Here is an 11,332-nt window from a genome sequence, read left to right on the forward strand (position 1 = left end):
TAGATGAAATTACAAAGAATCAAAAGAACACAGAAAAAGAGAAAACACTGGAGAAAAAAATAAGTGAGTGGTTCTTTGCAATAATAGTTACTGATATACAGGAAGATATATAGTTCTACTAGTCTCTAATTGGGATATCTACTGGGTCTATAATTATGATGAGTTTTTTTCATTATCAGTTCTCTAGAACCAAGATAAGATTTTATATATGATATGAATTCTGAGGCTATTTAGTATTGTTTTAATTTATGCTCATGTACTTAATTACCAGATCTGCAATTAATTAAAAGGGTTTCCTTGAATTTTTATTATTCTTTATGCTGTGCCACAGTTCCCTTTTGATGTTCTGACCTAGTTTCCCTAATTGTCCTATTTAGTTACTCTGCCTCAGGTTATAACCTTTCCCTCTTAATATTTGATGAGATAGTTGCTCTGCCCCAAAATCCCAGGGTATAATCATTCCCTCTTAAATGATTGATGAGATATTTTTAGGTTATAATCATTCCTTCTTAATGTTTGACAGGATAAAGGTTTATCCATTTTAGATGGATTAGAATATTAGTAACCTCTCCAGTACCTCTCTTCATTGTGTCATCCTAGGTGCCTCCCCCCATTAGGTTATCCCCAATCAGGTACCTCCCCTATTATGTCATTGTTCTTGTCATCCTATCAAAGAGTCTTGCTGTCTAATGCTCAATGCTGGACTCTTTGAGATGATAGTCTCGTCCTGGTTCCAAGATCCATTTGGTCCCAAGATCCATTTGGTCCCAGTATATCTCTCCATTTAATAAACTATTAAATTGGTCTCTAATCTCTGTCTTGCTCAGTTTCTCCAGCATTACACTTTAGATCATGTAGAGCAATAAATTCCATTAAATTAACACACTTCCATTTATTCATCCATTTCTCAGTTGATGACCACTTAATTAGGTTTTGCTGCCACAAAAAACAGAAATTCATTATCTGTAGAGAGTACTTTATAGAGGCCCAATATTGAATGGGTCCATGAACAGTTAGGGTCCAGTACAAGTGTTACTTGGGATCTACTCTCTGTTAGGGCAAAGTGATTCAAATTATTGTTTCACCATCTCTTTCATAATTATGAAGACATAATTGGTAAATTCAGGATAATCTTGTTGGAGAATGCACACCAGAGGAACAAGACATTTTAATTATACTATTTATCCCTTAACAATGAATTAAAAATATTCTTAAGGTAAATATATTAGTATGAAAATTTCTGCTACTTACTATTCTGTTTCCACAAGTATTGATAAAGCATCACAACTATTTACAATTCTGTTGATGTTGATGAGCATCACAATTAGGCTATTTACAATTCTATGTTGATAAGTGTCTTGATATTGATAGTTAAGATGGATACTGTAATGTCAAACTATGGATGGTGCATTAATCCTGGAGGAATATGATGTCAACTGATGTAGTAATGTTGTAATCTAGCCTAAAAGGTATATTAAGCCTGCCACTCAGAGTAATAAAACAAAGACCACAAAGCATATCTTCTGCCTGCTTCTGGTATTCATCTTAGAATTAGGGTTTTCACTGGGGCTGGACTCCAACAGTACTTCTTTTGGGATTCTATACTGGAACACATTTCATGACAGTGATGAAAATATATCCGTGTTTTATTCCTTATTTGATATTAATAATTAGAACGTTGCTGAAAACATTTGTCTCTTATATTTTGTTTTAATGTGTAATGTTGGAGAAACTGAGGCAGGATAGAGATTAGGGAATGATTTAATAATTTATTTGAAAGGGAGAGATTTAGTGGGACCAAATGGATCCATGGTTTGATCCCAGGGCTGAATGAGATTATTATCTCCAAGAATCTAGCAGTGAATGTCAGATACAAGATTCTTTTATAGGGTAACAAGAAGGGTGACATAATGGGGGAGGCACCTAGAATGACATAATGGAGGGAGGTACTGGAGAGGCTCTTGATATTCTAATGATGTCTGAAATGGATAAAGGCCTTTAACCCATCAAACATTAAGAAGGAATGATAGTAGCCTGAGGTCTAAGATATAAGACCTTTATCCTATCAAACACTAAGAGGGAATGGTTATAACCTGAGGCAGAGTAACTGAATAGGACAATTAAGGAAATTGGGTCAGGACATTAAAAGGGAACTGTGGCACAACAAATGATTTTATTCAATTAAAGCCATGTTTTGTTTTGTTTTGTAGTCAATAAACAATATGACTGAACAAACAAAAATCATTAACAATGAGATTTTTGCCAGAGTTCTCCTTATAAGGTGATTCTTCACCTGGAATTTGGTCAAAGACTGAAGAGCCAGTGTGGCTTTACATAAGACCAAGAAATGGTTAATATGATATTTGCTGCCTGACAACTCCAAGTGAAATGTCAGAAGCAAAACAGACCTCTGTACACAATGTTTGTTAATCTGACCAAGGCCTTTGATACTGTCAACTGTGAAGGCTTGTTGAAGATCATGGCAAAATTTCTTTCTATGGAAAGTTTCATCAGTAATTATATCAGTTTCATGACTGCATGCTTTCCTGAGTTCTGGATAATGGACAATGTTCTCATGCTTTCCCAATTATCAATGGAGTGAAATAAGGCTGTGTCCTTGTTTCTGTAATGCCGGAGAAACTGAGGCAGGATAGAGATTAGAGAACAATTTGATTATTAATTTATTGGAGAGTAAATCAATTGACTGGATAGGACTCTCATCTCAAAGTATCCAGCCCTGAGTATTGGGACAATAAGATTTTTTATAGGACTACAAGATCAATGACATAACGGGGGAGGTGCCTGGATGGGGATAACCCAGTGAGGGGAGGCACCTAGAATAACATAATAGAGGGAGGTCCTGGAGAAGTTACTGATATTCTAATGATGTCCAAAATAGATAGACCTTTATCCTGTCAAACATTAAGAAGGAGTGATTATAGCCTAAACATACAAGACCTTTATCTCATCAAACATTAAGAGGGAATGATTATAACCTGGGTTTTTGGGGCAGAGCAACTGAGGTAGGACAACCTCAAGGAGACTATGGCATAACACTTCCATGAGTTTCAGCATGATGTTTTCAACAGTTTATTGGATGCTATCAACAAAGACAAAAACAGTATTAAGGTCAGCTATCATACTGATGGTAAATTATTTAACTTGTAAAGGCTACAAGCCAAGACTAAAGTTAAGGAGAGTTGCTGTTCAACTTTTTGTTTGCAGATGATTGAGAACTCAATGCAGTCTGTATGGCTGAGATGCAACAAAGTATGCATTGATTCTCTCCCACTTGTACTAATTTTGGCTAGAAAAAGGAAATAGAGGTTCTCTACCAACTAACATTGTACCATCCATATGTGGAACCTTGGTTACCATAAATGGAGAAATATTGGATGCTGTGGATAAGTTTATTTACTTTGGTAATATAATTTCCAGGAATGTACACATAGATGAAGTTAATGACACATTGCCTAGCTTAATATTTGGGAGGCTCTGAAACAATTCTCCATTTTTTTTGGAGAAAAGAAATATTAGGCTGCATACCAAATTGAAGGCCTACACAGTTGTATACAGTTGTATACCTGTAAAACTTGGACAGTCTACCAGTGTCATGTTAGAAAATTGAACTTTTAATTTAAATTGTCTTAGGAAGATATTTCTAAAGATTATCTGGAAAGATAAGATATCAGACAGTGATGTCCTTTTTCAACCTGAACTGAGGGAGTTCAAAAATGGCCACTGGAACACACAAAGCATTCAAAAAAAGAAGACATAGAATAGACTGTTATCTCCTGTGATGAATGAAAGTGACATTGAATTGAATTCTAAAGATAAGATCATATTGAAAATTTTGTAGCTTAGTTCAAAGGAAGATAAATGAGATATGTGATTGAAGAAGTTGAATTTTCTGGTTTTGATAATGATGGGGCAGAGACAAAAGCAAAAATTGATGATCAAAAGTGTCCATCTGGATTTCCCCTAAATATGTATGATAATTTTAAAGAATTCCATAAAAAGTATTCCGAACTGAGTCTTAATTTTATAAACAAGGGGGAAAAATAAACATCTCAGAAAGAGTAAACTGAAGAATAAAGAAGAATCTCATAGTCAACAATCTTCAAATAAAACCAAATGAAAGGAGCTTACTCATTATTTTGGAATGAATAAGATTGAACTCTTCATAATTAATAGACCTCTTCTGAAGTCAAACCTTGAAATGCATATCAACAAATCTGTGAGTGAAGGGAATATTAAAAAGACTATAGAACAAAGTATGTTAGCTATTTAGGAACCTGGGATAAAAATTGTCAAAGCTATTGCTTGCTGCAGATTTATAAAAGCTAAAAAGACATGCTAAAACTTCACAGGAGGCTTGAAGAAAAAGAAACTTGCATGAAGTTTTAATGCAAAGAAAAAAATGGGAAACCAAAAGCAATATGAAGTATGTTTAACTAGGTCTTCATCCTTCATCAACTTTTGGTGTCTTATTGTTCCAAGGTAGCCAATTAAATTTGATACAAATTAGGAAAAGTAAAAACCAATTAATGGGTTGGTTTTCCATATTTTAAAAATCAAAATAATTCTTTATGTGAATATAAATATGAATTGAAAACCAAACATACATAAAATATTCAAGGACATGATAAGCAGATGTGCATCTAAGAAAACCCAACATGAAAATCTGAATTTTTAGAAGACAAAAATCACATCACATCATATCTCAAAAGATTTTTTGGTATCATAGATTATTCAAGCTGAAAATCTTTGATGGTTATAGAAACTAAGATTCAGGCACATGCAATGACTAAGAGAAAGCCACAGAGTAAGTCAGTAACAGAACCAGGACCATAACTGAGAGCTTACTGACTGCCATTTCAATGGTCTCTAGGCTGCACAGTAATCTTTAGTCAATGTGATTTTGTTTCTGGAAAAATTGTCTAGTTAGGTTTACATTTATGTGGGGAAAAGGGAATTGTCATTGCCATTTGAGATCATAGAAATCAATGTCTAATTTCCATTTAAGAAATAAGATTTTTTAAGGATATGAGTGTTCAAGAAGGTTTTTACTCATTTTTTATAATTCATCTTACATAAATAAGAATCTGAACTGAACATCGTGTTTATAAATTTCTATTTTTTTATTTATATGTGACATATTTCTGAGAATAAAATCATATGCCACTTATAGAATCCCTCTTACATGAAAAGTCACTCTAATTGTCTAATAAAGAAGATGACACATTGTAATGCTAACAATTGTATATACCTATTTTTTAAGGAAATATCTAAAATTTTGTTCAGAAAATTTCTTATACCAGTAGATATCATTTCTTTAATTATTCAGATATATTGTTTAAAATATAATTTTTATGGAAAAATTATTTCTCTAGGTGCTGAATGGATGTGCTTATTAATGATTAATTAACTAATTAAATGGTTAATTTTTATTTTACTTATGCTGGTAACATATATTTTCTTAGATTAATAACAGTCATGGAATACTGACACTAATGGCAATTTTATCCTGCATCATGCAACAAACTCCTAATCATTCAAGAAGTTAATCCCATCAAATCAATGGGAACACTGTCCAGGTACCACTGAGAAGACTCAGGATAAGTGAACAGAATCAAGGGGGTCATAAGCTGCTAGTCTTCCATCTCCTTCCATCTGATTTTCTTAAGGAGCTCCCATTCCTTTACTTTGCCTTCTCTCACCTAGTGTTAGAGAAATATTAGTCATAAGGTTATTCTGATTTCCTCTTTTCTCTATTCACCTGCCAAACAAACAAACAAAAAATACCTGTGTATTGAGATGAATTAGAATTAAGAGAGACTTTAAGAAAGCAGATCAATTAGAAAACTATCTAAATAGTCCAGATAAGAGGTAATTGGGGCTAAATTAGGATTGTGTTAGGAATGAAGAAATAGGAAATCTTTCCTTCTTGGGGCATTTGTTTGCAATTTAGCACTTATCTTCCCTGCTCTTTATCCTTCTATTGAGAAAAGCTGACTGTAAGCATAGGAAAAGAAGGTATCAGCCTGCATATCAGAGATATGCTCAAAACCATAATTCTGTTCCTGAATTCTACAATACCATATATTCTCACTATTGATTCTAAAATTCCCAAGTTTGAGGTCATTCGTCTGGTTTGTAAAAGAAAATAACAGCTATTGTTTCCTGAAATCTATGTTAAAATACATATATAATTCTTGGGAGTAGAGGGGAAGCCTTCTGGCATTGACGCATTAGCATATATGTGTCTGTAATATTAATTTGACACCTTGGAAAGCTCTAAGAATCTAATCTTGCATGTATTAAATATAGATGGGTAGCATTCTGTGAATGGGAATTTGTGTTTCTAGCAAATAAATTGGGTGGTCCTAAATAGCACGAAGTGAATCTAATATTAATTAAGGAGCACATATTTGAGCAGATGAAGATTTTGAGGTCATTGGGCCTAAAAAGGGAGGACTTTAGAATTGAGTGGAGGAAGGGAAGCTTCTGGGAGGGAAAAATCCCTAGGAACAGATTTTTTCACTACTGAATCATTTTACACAAGGACCATATTGTAATTTCTTTGGTCAATGCAGATTTAAACCCATTGTCCACAAGCTTCTATCTTTTTCCTTCTAGATACCATTCTGAGTTAATTTACTCTAGCTGATTTGGATATTTAAATATTCTGAGTTTTGAAAATCTGTCTTCTCAACTTCTGATGTGTACAGAAATCAGAAACTGCAATAATTTGACATGAAGCTATAGTTATCACATCAGTCAGAGTTCTTAAATGAAAAATTGTGAATTGATAAGTGAACATTGGGCATAATATGGAGATTTAGCATCCTTATAATGTATTCAAAATTATATAAATTTACCAAAATAATCATACTAGAGCCTGGGGTATTTCTCAAGAGAATTAACCAATAATTGACACATCTTTTCTTGAATTGATAGTGCATCCTTAAAATTGAAAAGAAAAATTAAGATGAATTAAATATTTATAAGTGGTTCTTCTCTCACAATAAGAGAAAAAACCACCTCTCACAATAGGCATAATTTTAGTCAGTACTATAGAATAAAAGTGTCCCTTTTCATGCCAGCTACAATTCATACAAAACTAATGCCAGTTGAAAGTGACCATAGTAGAAAAGACAAGGATATATATGAATCAGCTAGGGACCGAAGCCACGATCACTCAATTTCATGGGTTTCACCTAAAAATTAAACCATAGAACTTGAAGCAATTTGCATCCAGAAAAATAATTGGAATATTTTAATCCGATTTAATACCACTCCAAGAATTGCCTTGCAAGACAAAGAAGCAGATGTCAAGCGAACTAGCCAGACAGAGATGAAAGCACTCAGGGGATACTTTTGAAATGATGGGTAATGGCATGTTCATTTTGTCCAAAGGCACAAACGCTAATTTTGTCAAACAAATCGAAATGCAGTACTTATTTTCTTCTTGACTGAAAACACAACAGCTGCTGCTACCTCTGAAGTAGGAGAATAAATGCTGTCTACGGACTGAAGATTCATTTAAGTAAGAAGCTAAAAATAACAGGGAAAATAAAATCATTATGCTATAATCCACATGAGGTGAACAGATTGTTGACATCAGGAAAAAGAAATTTTAGTTTTCTTTGGATAATGTCTGCATAAGCAATTAAATATTTTAAGGCCCTAGTATTATTTGAACATTTTTTTTATCTTTTCCCAAAAAAATCAGGCTCAAAACTATAAAGTTCTTGTGAAATCTGAGTATGCTTAATATGAATATTCTTTACTGATTAAAATTTACGTTGTTCAATGTTTTCCACTAAATAGGTTGTGTTTTATCATATGCCTGTTATTGCTGATTCCCCATCAAATAGTTAAGGAAATAATAATAACAATAATTATCTCTCTATATAAAGACTTTGCAGGTTATAAAATTCTTTTGGGAAGAAAAAAACATTTTTCAACAAAAGGCTGAATGTAATTTCATGAATAATTAAGCAAATATTTTATTGTTCAGTTTTTTCAATTGGTTCTGATTCTTCATGACCCCATTAGGATTTGATTTTGTTTTGTTTTGTTTTGTTTTGTTTTGCAAAGATGATGGAATGACTTGCCTTTTCCTTCTCTAGCACATTTTACAGATGAGGAGACTGAGGCAAACAGTGTTGGGTGACTTGCCCCAGGGTCACACAGCTAGTTAGTGCCTGAGGCCAGATTTCAACTCAGGATAATGAGTTTTCTTGATTCTTGGCCCTACACTTTATTCACTATGCCATCTAACTGCCCCAATAAGCAGATATATAAACCATTTAACTTGATTTGGTCTAACGTTCTAATCAGGATAGATAAGTTATAATTTCTTTTTAATCACAAATAAATTTCATGGTTTAGAGATTGTTAGCAAACTGTTTTGAATCATCTAAATAAAATGATCTCTCTTCTTCTCTCTCATCCAAGAAAAGAAATGATTGTGCATAGTGTGATGGTAACATGTGTCAACTTTTGTTTAAGAAAACTTGTATCCCCATAAGTCTGTCTCAGAGCCAACATTCCCAACTCTCAGTCATGAGCACCTCACATCTTCAGTCAGGTTTTTTCCACATGACCAAGTCAATTCTCTCATGAAGAAATATTGGTATAAAAACTAAATGTGAGTCTTTCTGCCCTCAGTCTTTTACTTACCTAAAATCTCATATCTTTCTTTGATTATTTATTCTTGAGTATATACCAGTGGCTAATTGGGTGTTTTGTCCTCAAGTCCATGATATAGAGATTAAAAAAAAAAAAAAAAAAAGAGAGAGAGAGAGACACTTCCAAAGTCAAGCAGTGTCAAATTTGTTCACTCTGGAATCTTGTTAATACTAAGACTATCATGGATGGCAAATTCCCAGTGACATGAAGTTAAGTTGACATGAAGTCAAATGATGTTTTTAAACAGTTGCAGTTGACTTCTCTCCTAATTGGCCAAATATTGATTTCATGCTTGTCAGCATTTAGGAGATAACAAATGTTAATGATTTAACAATAATAACAATAGTTTAAAATAACAATAAGTAAAAATAGTTCCAAGATTATGCAAAAAAGACTTCATCTTGAACTTCTGCAAAATTTTCTCAGTTATCCACTCAGTGTGTACAGCGAAGGTCTTCTGGCACATAATACTGGATAAGAGCCATAGTTGAACAATGAAGACTACAGAATCCTAATCAAAATATTAAGCTTCATGATACTGTATGTCCTCTACATGCTAAGCATATCTTTCCTTTGAGTGGAAGTTGGTTCACAATGATTGGGAAATGTCTAGCTCCTTCTCTATTGCTGTTGCTTCTCTAGGTGAAGATTTCAAGATTGTGTTCAAAGTGAGAATGGTGATCTGAGATGGGTTGCTATTCTCAAGGGTCCTGTGCCTTTGGTTGGTAGTTGGTCAGCAATTTTTACTGGCGATGATGAGGAAGATTCTCTCCTTCTCCACAATGATCTTCCCCATTTATGAAGATTGTAGGGCTGGGCCAGAAGCATATGTGATTTGAGGACAAAATTAGCTGCACAGAGTACAGAGTACTTTTTTTTTCCTTTCTGAAGTAGACCCCAGGCCAGTTAGTGTAATTATAGGCAATAATTGAGGTTATGTTAGTGCTTCAGTTATTTTGAGGCTTGTATTTGAAGTAGCATTTTTGTAATTTGGGAGTCCCTAACCTGTATAATACTAGCCACCAAGTCATATCTTGCCAAGTTTTTGATAAATGCTACATTTTTGCTGCCCAGTTCTGTTTCTTTCCATAATCTTCATTGATGAGATATGGTTCCAAATATGGAACCCATAAATTATCCAAGTATGGATATGGCTCCAAGGCTAAAGAATATAAAGCTCCTAGGTTAGCTTTAAATAAGGGTTCCAAATAATAATCTGTCTATGATTTCTAGTGACAATGACCTGGTGCTGAATAACCATCACAAATCTTTCTATTAAAAAAATCCTTATCATTCAATAATATGTTTTTATGCTTGTTTGTCAATATATTAATGGTTGAGTTTATATGGATGACATTAATGGAAAACTTTTTATTTCCACTCTTGCATCTTAATTGTTTCATGGGGTACATATGGGAATAAACCATTTTTGTTTTCATTTGAATAAAACAATGATGCTTATATATGGTCAATCTTTTATCATTTCTCAGAGAAATGTGTAGAGGGCAGGAACTCTGAAAAGGTAATACTTAAGGCTCAGTATGATTGATTTAATCCTACAGCAAGATATTAACTCAGTGGAATTGATGAGATAATTGGTTCCCTACTGATATGATTGGCTAATACTCAGTATGATTAATTGATTTAATTGTAATAGAGTATATAAACTGGGGTCAAATTCAGCCACAGAAGAGAAGACTTGACCAGCCTCATGGTGGCTCTCCTATTTTCATCACTTCTCCACTAAGACCAAGGCCTCAGACTGGTCCCGAGATCTTCCAGAGAGCTAATCTGGACACTATATTTTAATTCACCCTGATGTGGGGGCTCTAGAAAGCAATGGTACATTTTGTCATTCCAACTTGAGGGCTCTAGAAAGCAGGACATTACATTGAGATGTGCAGACTGCTGATTGGCTGGCTGACTAAGGCTGCTGATGCAGACTGGGAGACCGAAAAAGATAATAAAGATTTTGAACTTTATCCCTGACTATTCTCCTGGTGATTATTCTGCTGAGACCAAGGCTGGTCCGAAGGCCCTCCAGAAAGCTAGACAGAACATTACAGAAATGATAACTACTTTGGATAGATTGTTCAATAATGAATCAATGACAGTTTGTTTTTGTTAACAGATTGTGTGTGTATATGTGGGAGTGTGTAGGAGGGGATTTGGATTCCAATACCCCCAACTAAAATTAAGTTAATATAGTCACAGAATATAATAATTGATATGAAGTATTAATATGGTAATAAAATGTTAACATCCAATGTCCCATGGATGGAATTCAAGGTAACTTGCCTGAGCAGCTAAAGAAGTTAGTGGCTAACCTAGGAGCTTTATATTCTTTAGCCTTGGAGCCATCTGGGCAGTTCAGCAATTGGGATAATTTAAAAAGAGAGACAATTGTCATGGAATAATGAAACCCTTCATTTTCTAGAGTGGGGATTTTTTTCTTCTTCCCCTCTTTCTGGAACATCAGCTATCCCTTGTAGTAATAGAGATATTTTTCCAGATGGAAACATTCTATCCAACAGTTTAAGAGTTGTATTTGAGGCTCAGTTGATAAAACAGAAATATAAATTCCAGGCAGATATAGATATAAACAGTCAATCGCTCAAGGTCAGATGTGATTTCT

The 11,332-nt window shown here is 34.0% G+C and overlaps 1 pseudogene; it reads left to right on the forward strand.

Annotated features, from left to right (window-relative positions):
* Positions 1–2,419: 2,419 nt before the first annotated feature.
* On the forward strand, positions 2,420–4,454 carry LOC105749645 (annotated as a pseudogene).
* The last annotated feature ends 6,878 nt before the right edge of the window (positions 4,455–11,332 follow it).

The sequence above is a fragment of the Sarcophilus harrisii genome, chromosome 1 (assembly GCF_902635505.1).
Source record: "Sarcophilus harrisii chromosome 1, mSarHar1.11, whole genome shotgun sequence".
Taxonomy (NCBI): domain Eukaryota; kingdom Metazoa; phylum Chordata; class Mammalia; order Dasyuromorphia; family Dasyuridae; genus Sarcophilus; species Sarcophilus harrisii.